Here is a 20,806-nt window from a genome sequence, read left to right on the forward strand (position 1 = left end):
TTGAATACGTGTTTTACCATTTATTATATCGTTGGTTCACTTCCCCCTTCCCCTGAGAGATGACTGCTGATCTTCTGGCTGGTAGGTTATGATGTTCGGTCTGCTGGACACGTTTCTCGCTTCGTTTTACAGCTAATAATGTGGTTGGTAGTTTGTCATTTTTCACAAAATTTGTGTGTTCCTTGCAACCCTGCCGTGCGCTGTTTCGCCGCAGGATATGACGTCACAGGTACGATCAAATGTTGTGTTGGGTTGCCAGCATCCAGGCGGCAAAACGGTCTTTTTTGAACGCCTGTATCGTCGAATCGACGCACCAACGACAAAAATGTTACTGGGAAAAGTTGTTTGTTTTGATGTCCTCTATGCGAATCTGTGGTCCGTGGGCGCCATTAAAATGACACCCTGTATAATATGTAGTATACTAAATTAAATTATAATTAGAAATTATCTCACGAAAATTTCCTCACTTTTTATTTTTTACTCACTTTCCCGTTCTATATAGAACACAATTTTTTTCCCCTCAAAATTGTGTTCTATATAGATATATTAACTTCTTTTTTCTCTAAACTCAATAAGTATTAAAATGACATATTAATTAAGTCAATTACTTTAACTTAGACTACAAACACTTAAAAGAAATTAGATAAAATTAAAAGCAATTCTGAAGTATTTTATATAATTTAATAAATGGGTTCCACTTATTAATCATAAAGATAAAAGTCCAATAAACATTATTATTAACCCACTATTATAATTTTTTTATAAATAAGATGTCTGAAAAAGGGTTACCATGATAGGGTAAAGTATACATGAAACTTAACATGTTCTTATTATTTTGTAATAAAATAAAATTTTTATAATTGAAAGAATTAAACTTTCCCCAATGGTATCAAACCCCATAGTGCATCATACACCAAAATATAATAAAAAGGTAAGCTAATTAAGCTAGAGGGTTCATACCCCACATATGAAGGTCTATAACTAATCCTTCCCTTTTTAATGCTCACAACCCCTAAAAAAATAATATTCCTATTGACCCTCACAATAGGAACTCTCCTTTCTATTTCTTCCACCTCATGATATGGAGCCTGAATAGGCTTAGAAATTAATTTAATATCTTTTATTCCATTAATTTTTACACCAAATAATCAACGAAGTAAAGAAGCGTCACTTAAATACTTCCTAATTCAAGCATTGGCATCATCAATAATTTTGGCTGCAGAATTAATTATAACTAATTCAGTAAATTTCAATATACAAACCCAGCTTCTAACCATAGCTTTATTAATAAAAATAGGAGCTGCTTCATTTCACATTTGAATACCAGAAGTTATAGAAGGAATAACATGAATTAACTGCTTAGTAATGACAACTATTCAAAAAATTGCTCCATCAGCATTACTTAGTTATGTAATTGACAATTTAAACATAATTCTAATTTTAACAATTAGAACATCAGCAATTATTGGAGCAATTGGAGGATTAAATCAAACCTCATTACGAAAAATTATAGCCTTTTCATTAATTAACCACATATCATGAATTATTCTAAGAATAACATCAGAAGATAACACCTGATTAACATATTTACTACTATACATCCTTATAACCACCTCTGCCATTATATTATTGTCAATAAACAAAACATACTACGTCCATCAATTGTTTATACTAAACCTTTCCCCCATTAAAAAATGTCCTTATTTATATCAATATTATCTCTTGGGGGGCTACCACCACTACTAGGGTTTTTACCAAAATGAATAGTTATTATCCAAACAACCAACCTTAAGCAATTAATTATAATTATAATCCTAATTAGTATATCATTATTAACCCTATACTATTATTTACGAGCCTCACATCAATTTTAATAAATTATAAAACCAATATATGAAATATTATTAATAACAAACCGTTAAACTTAAAAGAACAAGTATTATCGGTAATCACAATTTTTCTTTCAATTTGTGGATTACCAATAATTCAACCAATATATATATCTTTATAAGATCTTTATAAGGTCTTAAGTTAATTCTAAACTAATGACCTTCAAAGTCATAAATAAAGGGTATTCTTTAGGCCTTAATACATATAACGTACCACCTTGAAATTGCAGTTCAAAATTATTATTCTTAACTATAAAGCCAAAACTAATGAGAGAGTTTAAAACTCATAATTAAATTTACAGTTTATCACCTATAATTTCAGTCATCTCATTCTTGCAACGATGATTATTTTCTACTAACCATAAAGATATTGGTACAATATATTTAATTTTCGGGTTATGATCAGGAGTAGTTGGAACATCATTAAGTATCTTAATCCGTATAGAATTAGGTCAACCAGGAAGTTTAATTGGAGATGATCAAATCTACAATGTAATTGTAACTGCGCACGCATTTATTATAATTTTTTTATAGTAATACCTATTATAATTGGGGGGTTTGGAAATTGATTAGTACCTCTAATAATTGGAGCTACAGACATAGCCTTCCCACGATTAAATAATATAAGATTTTGATTACTACCCCCATCATTAACCCTACTATTATCAGGAAGAATTGTAGAAAGTGGTGCAGGAACTGGCTGAACAGTATATCCACCCCTATCTGCAGGAATTGCACACACCGGAGCCTCTGTGGATCTATCAATTTTTTCATTACATTTGGCAGGAGTATCCTCTATCTTAGGAGCAGTAAATTTTATTACAACAGTAATTAATATACGAACTATAGGAATATCTATAGAACGAATACCATTATTTGTGTGATCAGTAGTAATCACCGCAGTTCTCCTATTATTATCACTACCAGTTCTAGCAGGAGCAATTACCATGCTGTTAACAGATCGAAATTTAAATACCTCATTTTTTGATCCATCCGGTGGTGGAGACCCTATCTTATATCAACATCTATTCTGATTTTTTGGACACCCAGAAGTATATATTCTAATTCTACCAGGATTTGGAATAATTTCACATATTGTAACTCAAGAAAGAGGTAAAAAAGAAACATTTGGAGTTCTTGGAATAATCTATGCAATAATAGCAATTGGATTCCTAGGTTTTATTGTATGGGCACATCATATATTTACTGTAGGAATAGATGTTGATACACGAGCATATTTTACTGCAGCTACAATAATTATTGCTGTACCAACAGGAATTAAGGTATTTAGATGAATTGCCACACTACATGGAACACAAATTAATTATTCCCCATCAATATTATGAGCATTAGGATTTATTTTCCTATTTACAATAGGAGGATTAACAGGAGTAGTGCTAGCAAATTCATCATTAGATATTGTACTACATGACACATATTATGTTGTAGCACATTTTCATTATGTACTATCTATAGGAGCAGTATTTGCTATTATAGCAGGACTAGTACATTGATTTCCACTATTTACAGGAGTAATAATAAATCCAGATTGATTAAAAATTCAATTCATCTCCATATTTATTGGAGTCAACTTAACATTCTTTCCACAACACTTTCTAGGGTTAAGAGGAACACCTCGACGATATTCGGACTATCCAGATGCATATACAATATGAAACATTGTTTCAAGATTAGGATCAATCTTATCATTTACAGCAGTAATTATTATAATTTTTATTACCTGAGAAGGTATAACAAGTGCTCGATCAACATTATTTAATTTACAACAAGCGTCATCAATTGAATGATATCAAATATCACCTCCTTCCGAACATACCTATTCAGAACTTCCAATACTTCTTACTAATAACAATTAATTTTTAAGGTGGCAGAGAAATGCATTGAATTTAAGCTTCAAATATAAGGATTATTCTTACTTAAAAATGGCAACCTGAAATCAAATAGGGCTACAAGACAGATCCTCCCCATTAATAGAACAAATAATATTCTTTCATGACCACACAATATTAATTTTAATTATAATTACAGTATTAGTAGGATATCTAATAGCATCATTATTTAATAATAAATTAACAAACCGAATACTTTTAGAAGGGCAAATATTAGAAACAATATGAACGATTATACCAGCAATTACCCTAGTTTTTATTGCCCTACCCTCCCTACGTTTATTATATTTATTAGATGAAATTAATCAGCCTTCATTAACCCTTAAAACTATTGGACATCAATGATACTGAAGTTATGAATACTCCGATTTTATAAAAGCAGAATTTGACTCATATATAGCCCCGACAAATGAAATAACTATAGATTCATTTCGATTATTAGATGTAGATAATCGAACAGTACTACCAATTAATATAGATATTCGAGTACTAACTACATCTGCGGATGTATTACATTCATGAGCCATACCATCTATAGGAATTAAAATAGATGCCACTCCAGGACGACTTAACCAAGCAGGGGTAAATATTAGTCGAATTGGTCTATTTTTTGGACAATGTTCAGAAATTTGTGGTTCTAATCATAGATTTATACCAATTATTATTGAAACTACAACTCACAAATCTTTTATTAACTGACTAATAAAAATTATACAAGAATCATTAGATGACTGAAAAGTAAGTAATGGTCTCTTAAACCACAAAATAGTAATATAACAACTACTTCTAATGAAAAGAGTTAGTTAATATATAACATAGGAGTGTCAAACCTAAATAATCTTTATAGATACTTTTTTATTCCACAAATATACCCATTAAACTGAATTATCTTATTAACAATATTCATATTAATTTATTTTCTATTTATAGTAGTTAACTACTATAATTATAATAAATTATTTAATAATAATTTTAAAACAGAAAATAAACCAAAAATTAAATACTGAAAATGATAACAAGATTATTTTCATCATTCGACCCAACATCATCAATTATAAATATATCATTAAATTGAATAAGAACATTCTTGGGACTATTAATAATTCCAGCCCCATTTTGATTAATACAGTCGCGAACCTCTATAATATATAACATAATAATACTAAAATTACACGAAGAATTTAAAACATTCTTAGGAATAATTAATCACCAAGGAAGAAACCTAATATTTATTAGTATATTTTCAATAATTCTATTTAATAATTCAATAGGATTACTCCCCTATGTATTTACTAGATCAAGTCACTTAGTTTTTACCCTAACTCTAGCCCTACCAATGTGATTATCATTCATATTATTTGGGTGAATTAACAATACAAAACATATACTGGCACACCTAGTGCCGGAAGGTGTACCAACACTATTAATACCAATTATAGTAGGTATTGAAATAATTAGAAATTTAATTCGTCCAATAACTTTATCAGTGCGATTAGCAGCAAATATAATAGTTGGACACCTAATAATATCAATAATTGGAAATACAGGAAGAATATTAGAAATTATTGGACTTTCAGTATTAATTTTAGCACAAATTATACTAATTATTATAGAAACAGCCGTAGCATTTATCCAATCTTATGTATTTGCCTTATTAATTGCTATTTATTCCAGAGAGTCAAAATAACCAATGTCAACAAACCAAAACCACCCATATCACCTAGTAGATCAAAGCCCATGACCGGCAACAGGAGCCATTAGAGCAATAATATTAACAACAGGTATAATTAGATGATTCCACCAACAAAATATAATACTATTACTAATAGGAGTAACAACAATACTCCTTACAATAATTCAATGATGACGAGATATTTCACGAGAAGGAACATATCAAGGATTACATACAAATCAAGTTATAATAGGACTACGATGAGGTATAATTCTATTTATTATTTCAGAAGTATTATTTTTCGTATCATTCTTTTGAGCATTTTTCCATAGAAGTTTATCTCCAACAATTGAACTAGGAATATTATGACCACCAAGGGGAATTACTCCATTCAATCCAATACAAGTACCTTTATTAAATACAGCAATTCTGCTAGCCTCAGGAGTAACAGTAACATGAGCCCATCATGGATTACTAGAAAAAAATCATTCACATACAACACAAGCACTTAGATTAACATTAATATTAGGAATATATTTTACTGTTCTTCAAGCTAATGAATATTATGAATCCCCGTTTACTATTGCTGATGCAGTATATGGATCCACATTCTTTATAGCAACAGGATTTCATGGATTACATGTCATTATTGGATCAACATTTCTAGGAGTATGCTTAGCCCGACACATCTTATGTCATTTTTCACCAACACATCACTTCGGATTTGAGGCAGCAGCATGATATTGACACTTCGTAGACGTAGTATGATTATTCCTTTATATTTCAGTTTATTGATGAGGTAGATAATATTTACTTAGTATATTTAAAGTACACTTAACTTCCAATTAAAAAGATTATAATAAAATAAAGTAAATAATTAATATAATCATAAGTACCTCATTACTAGTTATAATAATCACCTCAATTGTAATAATATTATCCACGTTACTATCAAAAAAAATAATTACAGACCGAGAAAAAAGATCACCATTTGAGTGTGGGTTTGACCCAAAATCCTCAACACGAATTCCATTCTCTATAAAATTCTTCCTAATTGCAGTAATGTTTCTCATTTTTGATGTAGAAATTGTATTACTACTACCAATAACAGTTATTATTACTAATTCAAAATTAATATATTGATTATCTGTTAGATTTTTATTCCTATTAATTTTACTTTTAGGTTTATATCATGAATGAACCCAAGGATCACTAGAATGAGCATGCTGGAGTAATAGTTAATAATAACATTTGAGTTGCATTCAAAAGGTATTGGAATAGTTCAATTTACTTTATTGAGCAAGAAGCAAAAGCAATCAGCTTCGACCTGAATAAATTGGTATATATTATTACCCTTGCTTACTTAGCTGAAGCCAAAGGAAGGCGGCATATTAATGTTAATAATAAAATTAGGATTATTATTTCCTCAGTTAAGGGGTATAAATTAAGTGGGGGCTGCTAACTTCCATCTTTAGTGGTGAAGTTCCATTAATACTCTTTATATTGTTTCTTTAGTATAAAATTACATTATCTTTTCATGATAAAGCTGAATTCTAAATAAATTCAAGAAATGTTTACAGAATTATTAAATTCTTCCTAATAACTTCAATATTATGCTTTATTTATAAGCTATATAAACACACATAAATTATTAATAAAATTACTATTAAAAATGAAAATATAAAATAAATATTAAAATAATTAGAATGTATTAGTTGAATATTTAAAGAACCACCCCTTATATATTTATACACCCCCTGTCCACCTATAATTTCACTCCATCCATAATCAATAGCCTTAATATATGAACCTCCAGTAGTAAATGAACTACCAATTAATCCACCTGAAGATAAGTAAGGTAAGAATCATATACCCGCTAATAAATAATATATTATTTTATTATTAAAAAATGGATAAATTTCGAACAAGAAAGATGTAATATTATATCCAATTCAACCTCCCAATAAAATACAAACGATTGCTCCTATTTTCAAATTAAGCGGAATAATAATAGCAAAAACAGAAGGAAAGATTAATCATATTAAACCAGAACCACCTACAATAGATAAAAGTAATAATCCTAATATACCCTTAAATATACCTCATCCTCCATCATCAGAAAAAAAATGAAATGAAATACCTCTATAAGATTAACCAGCTAAATAATAATTTAACCAAAAACTATAAGCTATAGTTATCCCCGTAGAAATTCATAATAGGACAAATATTACTAAATTAAAAGAAGATATACTTAATATTTCCAAAATTAAATCTTTAGAATAAAATCCAGCCAAAAATGGTATCCCACATAGAGCAAGACTAGAAATTATTATACAAGAAATAGTTATTGGCATTTTATTAATTAAGCCCCCCATACAACGAATATCCTGAACATCTCCTATAATATGAATAACCACACCAGCACATAAAAATAATAAAGACTTAAATATAGCATGCGTCAATAGGTGAAAAAATGATAACTCACTTAATCCTATGGATAATGTTAATATTATTAACCCAAGCTGTCTTAGTGTAGATAAAGCAATAATTTTCCTCAAATCATATTCAAAATTAGCACCAACCCCAGCTATAAATATAGTTAATCCATATAGTAATAATAGTACCTTACCAAGAACAGTATATGTTAATATATCCCCAAAACGAATTAATAAATAAACCCCAGCAGTAACCAAAGTAGAAGAATGAACCAATGCAGAGACTGGGGTTGGAGCAGCTATAGCTGCCGGCAATCATGCAGAAAATGGAATTTGTGCACTCTTTGTTATTCCAGCAATAATAATAAATCTACTAATTAATATTATATCAAAATCAGAAATTAACCATAGATAATAAATATAATTTCAACTACCATAATTTAATATTCAAGCAATAGATAATAAAATAAATACATCCCCAACTCGGTTGGATAAAGCAGTTAATATTCCAGCAGAATAAGAACGAACATTCTGATAATAAATTACTAAACAATAAGAAACTAATCCTAGGCCATCCCAACCTAAAATAATTCTAATAATATTAGGAGAAATAATTAAAAACACTATAGATCCAACAAATAATAAAACTAAAATAATAAATCGATTTATATTATAATCCCCCTCTATATAAGAACCTCTAGAATTAATAACTATAGAAGAAATATATGTAACTAATCCTATAAAAATTAAAGATATTCAATCAAATAATATTGTTATAATAATATTAGAACTATTCAAGTTAACAATATTTCATTCAATAAAAATCGTAACATCCTTAATTAAAAATATTATGCCTAATAATAATAAACCTATTCTACTAATTAATAAAATAATTGAAGCTACACTTGTAATAAGAAAATTAAAAACCATCGATTTAAGAACTTACTAGTTACCACTAAGCCCACAACTTACTATTCTACTTAAACTACTTAAATAATTTAAATTCAATGAAATATTGGAGAACAAAAAATAATTAGAAAATTTAATGGAAATAAATGACAAAATAATAATAAATATTCACGAATATTACTTCTTCAACAAGAAAATACACCAGAATAATATATTCCGTGTTGACTATAGGAATATAAGTATAAGGTATAACCAGCACTTAAAAAAGAAAGTAATGCAACACCTACAAAACTAAAATATGATCACCCAATAATTCTATTTAACAAACTAATCTCACCCAACAAATTAATAGAGGGTGGAGCGGCCATATTAGCAATTCTTAATATAAATCATCATAAAGATAATCTAGGAATATAATTAATTATTCCCCTATTAATTAATATACTACGACTACCTAATCGTTCATAAGTAATATTTACTAAACAAAATATTCCAGAAGAACATAGACCATGTGCTAATATTAAAGTAAGGCTACCATTTATACCCCACGCCCCTATAGTTATAATTCCTATTAAAACAAGTCCTATATGTGCTACAGATGAATATGCAACCAAGGCCTTTAAATCAATTTGACGTATACAAACAAGACTAATTATTCAAATACCAACAATTCTAATACCAAATCAAAAAATATTATATTTAACAGCCAATCTCTCAATACAAGAAATAATTCGCAAAATTCCATATCCACCAAGCCTTAATAAAATTCCAGCCAAAATTATAGATCCACTAACTGGAGCCTCGACATGAGCCCTAGGCAATCACAAATGAACCAAAAATATAGGTATTTTCACTAAAAAGGCAAACACCATTCTAACATATCAAATAAAATAATTTATATTAATATTAGTATATCTAAATATATATATATATATATATATATATATATATATATATATATATATATATATATATATATATATATATATATATAGACTCCCCACCTTATGATTTAATACAAAAATACCAACCAAAAGGGGTAAAGAAGCAATTAATGTATAAAAAAGCAAATGTACCCCCGCCTGTACCCGCTCTGGTTGATATCCCCACCCTAAAATTAAAAATAAGGTTGGTACTAATGATCCCTCAAAAAACAAATAAAATAAAAAAAATATTATTCTTATAAAAGTTAATATCAACAATAATAATAAAATAATTAATAAAAATATAAATCCACAAGGGTAAAAATTAGATATAATACTATTTCTAGCCACTATTATTTAAAAAACAATTCAAATGCTAAGTAAAATTAAAGAATAAGACATTACATCCAGACCAATAAAATAACCAGCCCCCCATGCCCCTATACCAACCCACACTATCAATAAAAACAAAGAACAACCAAAAATAATAGAAATTTGAACCACCATTCATAAAGAACTATTAAATCTTAAAAGGATTAAAAATATAAAATAAAAAATATACTTTAACATTTCAATAATACAAAAGAATTAAAATAATCATTTTAATCATAATCATAACTTCGCTTCACTTATCAGTGTTGCCAAACACGACTGTTAAAAAAAGAAATGCATTGACATTAAATGTAGCTAAGGATTGCAATCAAGCCGTTAACTTTGAGAAGTATAAAAGTTTGTCTTCGTGTTCTACGATCCTATGTTCGAATACCGTACGAGTCTTGGGATGCTTCCAGACCGAAGCGAGAAGCGACACGTGTCACTTGGAAACAAACACTCAATAATATATGCTATGCTGCACGGGTAGTGTTACTTCAGTGAGAAACCCCTCGTTGCTCGTCGCTTCGTCCCAATGCAACTTTCGTACCGAAGCGATAAATGGCTTTGGAAACAAAAGTTCTTAAATAAATAAAACTTTCTAACAAATGTGATATGACAAACTACACGTGCCACTTGCATGTTTCACGCACTGGGGCGTTATCGTGTTGCTTCGGTCTGGTGGTCATGACTACGCATTGATTGCTTTCTTGCAGAGAGATTTTAAACCGCAACGACAGGCAACAAGTAGCAAACGACGGCTGCAAATGACACTGAAGTTCATACCGAAGTGACTAGCGAAAAGAAAGACAAGCCACTTCAGTCTTCAAGTAAGCATTCACTGTTAAAGCCCGAACACCAGACATAGGCGACCCAATTCAGGATATTGACAAACGGAAGTAACAGGCGAGACTTGCTTCTTTGTTTCGAAACGTGTCGCTTCTCGGCTTCCGCTTCTGAAAGTCATGGATGTCATGCAGCGTGTCGCCTTCTTCTGTTAGAGCATTTGAGAAAAACGCTTGCTTGTAGACAGAGTTATCGTGTCACTTGTCACTTCGATATGAACACCCCCTCCCTTTTGCCGGATCGCTTGTCGCCTTGGTCAGAAATCTCCATTCTTATCCTCATCATGGCCGAACGGAGACAAGTAACGAGTTTCTACTGATAACTTCTGATAACTCTACTTTTTGTTTCCTGGTAATGGAAGAAAATGAGCTTTACAAATGGATTTCTGTTTACCAGTATTATAGTAAAACCCAAGTAATAATTTGTTATAGTCACATATAGAAGGGTCACATTTGGAGGAATAAATTCTATTGTAGCATTTTGTTTGATTGCAGGATTAAAGCCGACCCCGTGGTGGAGTGGTTAACACATCGCGCTACGACACCAGGGTTCCGAGTTCGAATCCCGGTCTGGGCATGGATGTTGTGGGAGTCGATTCATCAATTTCATGATATCATCACTCATCCCCATCTTCGCAAATTAGCCAACAGTGGTACAAAAAGCGAAGTAAAATAAAACAAATCAATTACAATTACACTTGGAGGGTAGAAGATAATAGAAAAACAGATCTGGTTCCAAAGTTTTAAGTTGGCAACATTGACTGCTCGGAAGCAACAAGCCGGCCAGGCGAGAGGGGAAGCCCGTCGGCATCCGCACGTACCTTTCCTTGCCTCTCAACCCCCTGCGATGTTCGGTACCAATACATGCGAAATAGATCCAAGATTTTACACACCCACACTTCCTGGTCCCAAGAGATGCGATTAAACACCACACTTTTACACAGACGTGAAGCTTCCAGAGCTGGCAGGGTTTAACACACACGTTAACACACATATCGAACAAATAGCGACTTTTTGGTACCTTCGAAATACTTCGCGTACATGTCGAAAGGGGACTCAGGAGTCTCGCAATGTTCTTTTCTTTGTTGGGACCGGCAAAAAGTCCCAACAATTTTTTTGGTCCCATTAAGAAAGGTGTTTAAACATACGCTGGTTCCCACAAGAATATATCTGCGTACTCACACACGCTCACACACGCACACCCACGCACACCCATACAAATTTACTTCCGGTCTACTTCCGGTCTACTTGACAGACACCTGTGCGTTTTTCTAGTTTTTTATAAGTACACTTCGCAACATCTTATTTGACCGCCCCGAAATCGTAAACTTCGCAACATTGCACTTCAGCTCCAGGTGAGAGTAGCCAACCTTGAGTAGGTCCTTCCACTAGACGAAAAACGCTGCGGTGATAGGTTTTTAAATTTAACACTTTCCATGAACTTAGAAACTATAAACCGCTATTATAATACACAATCAAACAGAAATAAGAAATTGGAAAAAGAACCTTGAAGGATATTTACGATTCTGCTTGCTCGACTTGAAATTTGTGGGGTTTGAAACACTGAATAGAGTTTTTCTACACCTGGAGGAAATTGCCATCAAGTTTGTGCAGAAAGAAGCAAATTTGTGAGGAGTTTCTGCGACGTTTTATTTACAATAGCTTGCATAATATCGAACAGTTCTCAAAAACATATATTTTACACGACTTGTCGAGAAAATGTGCTTGAAACACAGGAAGAAAGGTGGGAGTCTTCATAAACGTCAATATGTTTTTAAGGGTATAACGTCATTAAGTAAACGTAGAGCAGTTGGTTAGGCTCTACTATCCTTATTTTTCATCAAGCGTGAAAGGTCGCAGGTTCAAATCCCACCCTCTCCTCTTTCCTTTTTTTGTTTGCTGAACAGATTCTGTTGATATTAGAATATATAAAAAATGGATCCGATGCACACTTGATGGACGTCGCTTCTGTGCATATTTCCCTTGGAGATTTCCAGGATTTAAAGTTAAAACTTTTGTTTTTAGTTATTGTTCATATGTTGTGTAAACACACACATCATGATTAATTCACAAATCACATATTTGTATTCATGATACAAAATGTAATGTTATTTAAGTTATGTATTGTTTGTTCTCCACTGACACCTAAAATATTGATTATTTGATTTCGATATACTAAAACGAAGATATACAGTTATGTTGGGTAGTGATGTAGTGGAGTACTGTAAAGAAGGAGAGCGTTTAATGAGTTCAACTTGCTAAGATTGGTAATTTTATGTCCGTTCCTTCGTATTGACTGTTGTCAATCCCCTCTCCACAAACTTACCATGCGTCTAAAACTAGTAGTAAATCGCCAATTCACATAAGTAAATGGTTATTGCGACGAAGGCCGATTTGATAAGAAACTACTAATAAGTATTTATATAGTGAGTGACAAACAAAAAATTCAAAATCTCGTAATGATCTTTAATTCCTCATTGAATTGTATCTAAAATGTTTGTCTTCTTTGAACAGAAAGTAGGAGTATCAGACATAACAAACTTTCCCCACTAACTTTGCAATATTCGAAACCACCATTACAGACTTAGCTCTACGTAACTTGCTTCTGCGCATTCCACGTGGCATGTGACTTCCTACTATCATCGAAATAACTTTCTCTTACTATTTCCTTTCCTCTCGTGAAATACCGAGACCAATGTTAACTTCTTAACACGGTGGATAAACTTTACACCCAACGATATACTCCTGAAAAAAATCCTGCCTAGGTGGATAATCGAACCTACGACCTCGCTCGTAACAATCAAGCACGCTACCTCTTCTCATGTTAAAATTTGCTACCAGTTTGAAGAAACCAATTCAGACATAAGGTCATATCTATAATTTCCTCATGTCAATTTTCATGAGGAAACGAATTCAAATAAAATCGAGAAACGCTGAAAGGGAAAAATGATGAACATATCTATTGGCGTTTGTCATATTTTGTAAATTGTGTAAAAATTCCGTGTTTTGAACAAGCAATCGTTTAGTTACGAATTATTTTGTTGTTTGTTTAAAGTAGAAGCAGGAGAGCGAAAAGGAGTCATATGAATCAGACCCCATTTGACAAGAAACTTTAGCTTTTTTTCCAAAGACTGTATGAAAGAAAAAGGAAATGGATATTCAACGTATGAAATATAAAATATGTTTGAAATTAAAACAATGGAAACCTTGAAAGATAAGACTAACGAACTTCAAACTATGAAAATCATATTTTCGTGGTGGAAAACGCCAAGGCATTTTCGAAATATGAACTTGATGTTTTTCTTTATTATGAAGTTGAGAGATATGGGATGATACGATCCCTCAGCAAGAACATTTTAAGTAAGCTACCTCCAACTTTTTCAATGGTCATAAATACTAACTAGGGTCCGGAAGTTGATGAAACTTTTTTTCTGACCCTTAAAAACAAATCTAAACCTGATATCATGTCCGTTTCCCTTCAGTTAGAGCCGGAAAACACTTTGTATTTTACATTTTTTCCATTTTTCGGCTTTTTTTGGCTTTTAGTTTATTTGTCAGTATTTTTAACAGTTTTTGTTGCATTTTTACTTATTTTTGAGGTTTGTTTTTCTCCTCCCTTGTTTTTTCGTGCATTTTAAATGCATTTACTAGTAAAACTTACATATTTATATTTCTTGACATGGTCCTTTTAGAAAATTCAACATGTATCGAAAATACGGTCAATGGAAAAGCATAATATTATTCTTAATGAAATGTTTGGCAATGGATTAAAATACTTTGTGTGAAGATCTACTTTGAAGTTCTTTTTCTGGACACTATTATCGCTTTAATCTGTAGTTTTAAAGTAAAATTAGTCACAATATTAAATACAATTACACTCTGGTATACGCGAAGCAGAACTGTATTTTTGGATGCTGGCCGACTACGGTTTCACAGAAGGACCACTCTGAAAGGAGATGAATTGGTTGATTTGGTGTTTCAAGTCAACTTTATGCATAGTAAGGCTAATCGGGACTGGACCTACAGTTTAAAGTGGGATCCGAACCAAGTGCATAAAATAACGTGAACCGTGTGGTGTAGGGGGATCGTTTGCTTATGGAAAGGAAGGTCATGGGTTCAAACCTACTTCTTTGCAAAATATTTTTCGGGAAGTAAACGGCTTTGGTCGAGAATGCTTATCTACGTTTCTTGGATATTTCCGTTGATATTTATGCGATATGTGTCCAGCATTTCCGGATGGAGAAAGTTGACATGTAATTTCTTAATAAGTGTTAACTTATAACAGCTGAATGAAAGGAAAAGTATTTTCTAAAATCCTACCAATCACTGAAAGATTAAAAACATTAGTAGAAGCATTACTTGAGGAATGCACAGTGGGGACGATTATGGAGTGTGGAGGGGCAGATGACCCAGCACAATTCTAAACATTATCTACCAAGGGAAAGAAACTGTCCTTGCCCTCCCTCCTCCACCCACCTTGCCCCATCAGTTTTGAAATTCAATCGCCGCCACTGAGCATGCATCGCATAAATATTTACAGCAATATCATATAATATTATATTACGTTATTAGAACACTTCGTACTCGGTAAATAAAAAAGAAAAAATAATAACGAAAGGGTTGGATTTGAACCTACGATGTTTCGATCTTGACGAAAACAGTGAAAAAACGAAAGTGCTGTCATTTAACCCACTACTCCAGGAGATTGCTAACAGAAAGCTCAGTAAAGCACGGTAATCTCAGTTGAAGCAACATTGTGCCGGAGTTCGAACAATTTTTCGCCAAGAACCAAGGAAAAGACACACTTTGCAGAATCGTTTGATGTTGTGCAAGGTATCTTTACTAAACATTTCGCATAAAATCATCATAAATTTGCCTTCGTGCATCCAAATGTGACCGCAATTCTATCCAGGTAGATGAGAACGTGTTCAGTGTTTCACAATGCACATACATTTTCCTATTTTCATGACGTAATGGGTGTCTTCTGATTGACTTACGGTTTCGGATGTTTTCATCCACGCTTAGGTTACTTAAAGGGTTTTCGCATTACAGATCAGTCAGTATCGTGAGAGTGTTTGAAGAGTACGGATGTGTTGTTGCAGTGTTAAAAGTTAAGCATTTAATTTATTTTAAAGCTACATACTATTTTATTATTTTAAGTTTAAAAAAGTGTATCAAATGATTTTTTTCATAGTAATTTCGATCAGATTGAGTTTTGGTGTATTTATTAATTTTTTTATACTTAGTACAAATATATATTTTATATATAATAAAAAATAGCTAATATAAAATAAAACGTCATGAATATTTTTGGGTTTAAAAAGCAAGAACTTAATCAGCCTGTAGAGAGAATTCCAGTAAACATGGATGTATTTAGAGAAATTTATCATAAATTGAAAGGGATACTTTGTTCACTTGAATAGTATTTGGTCTCATGTTGGCGAGGATACTGGAAAGCACTTATTTGTATTTATTAATAACTTATCATGATATAAGTTACGTGTTAGTGGGAAAATTCAAATAAACATTTCTCCACCGAATACGGCAGTATTGCACATAGGTCGAAATTTGTATAGAATTAATTCCTCATACGTCTTATGATGTGGAAACTGGTGAATTTTTGTATGCTGAGATAATTGGAGAGTATGATAAATTGATTCCTCTGTTTATCGAAAGAAGAATAATCTATCCTCTTTTTTATATATAAATTACCTAAAAACAAAAAAAAACATGGATATATTGGTAATAGAAGGCGACAGGAGATTCCAGATAATTCCAGCGAGATTTCTAGTTTAGATGCACGTCTAAAGAAAGTGAAATCAGATTTACTCATACTACAGAATTCGCTAAATCTAAATATTCAAGCAGAGATTACAAATCTTCAAACTCAACTGATTGATCCTATAGTAAAAATTGATGGAGAACTCAAATCTTTGTTTGAGAAATATACTAAGAGAATATTGCCAACTCGAAACAAGAACTTGATAAATTTAGACAAATCCAGAGAACGAATACCGAACAGCTGAAACAGTAATTAAATTACCAGGCAAATAGTATTCTTACCGAACTGCAAACCATCATCCAGAATATCAAAACTCAAGTTGAATATGAGCAGGTAATTGCAAGAACAGTTTCAATCTTTTGAAGATCCTACATTGCAAAGTATCAAATCTGAATTACAGACAGATGAACTACATACAGCTGTAACAGAAGTTCAATCAAACCTACAGAAATTGGAAGATTTTATCAATAATTAACCTTCATCTTCTGAATTAAATGCTATTGCCGGCATCAAATTACAGTTGGAGACTTATGAAGATTTTGGGAAGATACAAGGTACCATAGCTCACATAGAAGATACTATGGCAACTATGAGAAATGAGGTAACAAGTGTTCAGGAATCTCTGGAATCGAAACTTCCTGGCATTACTGATATTCTAGCTATAGTTCAACAACAAGTTACTAAGCTTGAAAGCTTGAATACTGAATCAGAATTTTCGCATTTCCATCATCTTATTGACGACATTCGGATTAAATTAGAGACACTGCAACAGTCTACACCTACGCAGGATGACATAACGCAACAGCAAGAAATTTTGAAAAATGCAGCTGATGAAACAGAACTCGATGCTATAAAATTAACCCTCACCACACATCAGAATACTGTAGCTGCTTTACCTACTTCTCAGGAAATCAGAGCTAAAAGGAGAGCAGTAAATCGAATTTTAAAATCTGAGGATATCAAAAACATTCAAGCAGAAATTTCGCAAATCAGAGAAACTCTTGCTAGTCTCCCCAACAATCAAATAATTAACGAACTGCATGCATTATTTACAGAAATCAGAAGTCAAATACACGATCTAGCTACCCAGAGTTCTAAATTGAAACTTGTAGGAAATTTACAGGAGATTATTTCTAATATTACGTTACAAATTACCACTCTTGAAGCAAGTCAAGAATCTGCTATATCAGGTTTTGCTACTCAAATTCACGATCTCAAAGAGGAATATAAACAACTCTATGTTGATGTAAAAATCAAACCTAGCTACGATGAGTTGGTTCGTACTATCAACGAACACTTGGAATCGGTATTAAGAAGACTAGATGACCTAGATACTCGTAAATTTTATTCCATGGAAATTGTTAGGTTACAAAGTGTTCCAAATGCTCGAGGGCACTGGACGTACGTCAATGCTGGCAATGTTTACAAATTATGTCCGTACACTCAGGTACATGAATTTTTGTTGATGGTAGTTTAAGATTTCTGAAGTTTAGTTTTCTAAAACACGGAAAACATATTAAAGTTCCTCAGTTTACTATAGAGCGAAAAGATGTTATACACAAGGCAGTTCAAATACCTATTGCATACTGAGATGAGTCTACCAATAAATGTAAAGTACATGACGACGAACAATTATCAGTTTCTAACATTGAAATTGGTGGCAAGCTAGTATTTGACATAAAGCTGTTATACCCTGAGGGAAATCCATTTTATGCGATATTCTTATTTCGAAGATATATTCTCAAGACAAGATATAGTTCATGAATGATACAAACCAGCCCGTTGCAATTACAAGCGATTAAGTTTAGTAACAAAAGGTATAAATGAATTCTTCCAGGCTGATCTGATTGATATGGCTCCTCCAAGGGGGACTTTAAAAAATTTGCATAAGGTAAATCATGGTTACAAATATATGCTTACAGTTATTGATACTTTTAGCAAATATGTATGGGCTGTTCCCTTAAAATCCAAGACTGGTACTTGTGTTACCGAGGCTTTTAAGTCGATATTTAGTGAGGGAAGGATACCAAAATATTTACAGACAGACAGAGGGAAATAATTTTACAATTCTACATTTGCTAAGTTAATGCAACAACATAATATTAAACATTATTATACATGCAGTGATCTGAAAGCTAGTATAGTGGAACGATTGAACATAAGATTAAAAAATCGCATGTGGAGACAATTCACTCTACAAGGTAATTAGTTATAAGTGGGTGCAACTTTTATCCGAGCTAGTTCATGATTATAACAATACAGTACACATACTATTCACATGAAACCTGCTGAGGTATCCAAATCTGATGAGCATCGATTGATTTTTACTGTTTATTGTAAAAAATATACATATACTAGCCAGAAGCCAAAGTTTAAAATAGGGGATCATGTAAGGGTCAGTAAATATAAACAGTTATTCGAGAAGGGATTCACTAAAAATTTTAGTACGGAATTATTTTCAGTGGTTCAAGTTTTACCAGGGAATAGAAATACATATATAATAAAAGATAATCATAACAAAATATTGAAAGGGAGATTTTATGAAGAGGGACTTAGTAAAACAAAATATCAAGATACATATCTAACAGAGAAAATGTTGAAGAAGAAAAATAATAAATTGTATGTGAAATGGTTAGGTCTGCCAGAAAAAATTGGGATAGAAGCAAACCAGGTGATTCTTTGACACCAACATGGAATGCGGTACAGCGTTTACTAGATGTAGTGGAAACTAATAAAGAAATTAAGAGTTGTTACCTGATAACATAAGATGCCATAAGAGTTATGAATTACAGTCCTTCCCTCCAAACAGGAGGACATTTGCAAATTTGAATCAGCCCAATAAAAAGATACAGTATGACATCACGGTGGGGGACGGATTTATTCATCTACATAGATCTGATCTGTATATAAAATTTGATATTGTAAAACAAAGTAATGGTGAAGAATATCCTCTTACTGGGGCTAATATAAAACTTATAGTTAATTTTGTTCCATTCTTATTTTCTCAAATTGAAGTCAGGATGCCTCATTGCAGGCCAATCAGGTTGTGGAGAAACCACTTTACTGGTTGATAATTTCTTGCTTGCCCCCAATCTGCTAGGTTGGAAACATATACACTTGTATTTATTCTCAAAAGTTTAGAACAACCGAAATACCAACAACTTATAAAGTTGTACGAGGGACTGGGCTAAGCTACATTTTTATCAACAATAAAACCTCTCGACCAATGTTGGAAACATTCTTTGTGGTATTCGATGATGTTATTCTGGAAAATCAGAATGAAATTAGAACTTTTTTTACACAGGGTCGTCACAAAGAAATAGACAGCTTTTATTTAGCTCAAACTTATTCCAAAATTCCCAAACAATTACTACGAGATAATACAAACTTAATCTGTTTGTTTCGTCAAGATCATACTAATATGAAACATGTATACGATGATTATGTAGGAGGAGACTTAAATTACAACCAATTTTCAAAATTCTGTTCGTCTTTTTGGAACAGCGACGATTTTGTATTTGTTATTATCGACATGACTCGGAAACCTAACAATGGTAAGTTTAGAAATAAAATCAACGACTTCTTAAACGTTGAAACGATATAAAATAACCATTAATCAAAAAAGAAAGATATATGACGAAACATAAAATAGAAGTTAATTCGAATTTAAGGGAGTACTTGTCCAAACGTTTCAAAGGTTGGAAATCAGAGAATCGAGGTTTTTACGAACAACACAAGCGTCAAGACCAACCTATTATCGATGCAATTAGTGGTCTTGGTAAAGAGATTAAGAGTGTTACAGAACAAAATAAAAACCTCATCAATGAATTGGTACCTCTTACTGCTAAAACTTATGCAGATTTTCCACCTACCACTTTATCCAGCATCCACACTCCTCTGGTACTTAAGGAACCACCTGCTAAAACAGCTATAGAAGAATCAGAGAATATCAAGTTGGGTCCCCTGGCAGGGGTTTACCTGAGTACAGGAAAATTCGAAAAATATGAGGTATTTGGATTGTATCCGACTATGGAGGGAAATGAAGGTGTGGTATGGAAAATTGGCAAAT

General features: G+C 32.1%; 2 pseudogenes; one reads left to right on the plus strand and one right to left on the minus strand.

Moving 5' to 3' along the window:
* Positions 1-3,832: 3,832 nt before the first annotated feature.
* LOC145983644 (cytochrome c oxidase subunit 2 pseudogene) lies at positions 3,833-7,032 on the plus strand (annotated as a pseudogene).
* A 391-nt stretch (positions 7,033-7,423) lies between these two features.
* LOC145983645 (NADH-ubiquinone oxidoreductase chain 5 pseudogene) lies at positions 7,424-8,836 on the minus strand (annotated as a pseudogene).
* Between the last annotated feature and the right edge of the window lie 11,970 nt (positions 8,837-20,806).

This window comes from Lepisma saccharinum, chromosome 2 (assembly GCF_977018435.1).
Source record: "Lepisma saccharinum chromosome 2, izLepSacc3.1, whole genome shotgun sequence".
NCBI lineage: Eukaryota > Metazoa > Arthropoda > Insecta > Zygentoma > Lepismatidae > Lepisma > Lepisma saccharinum.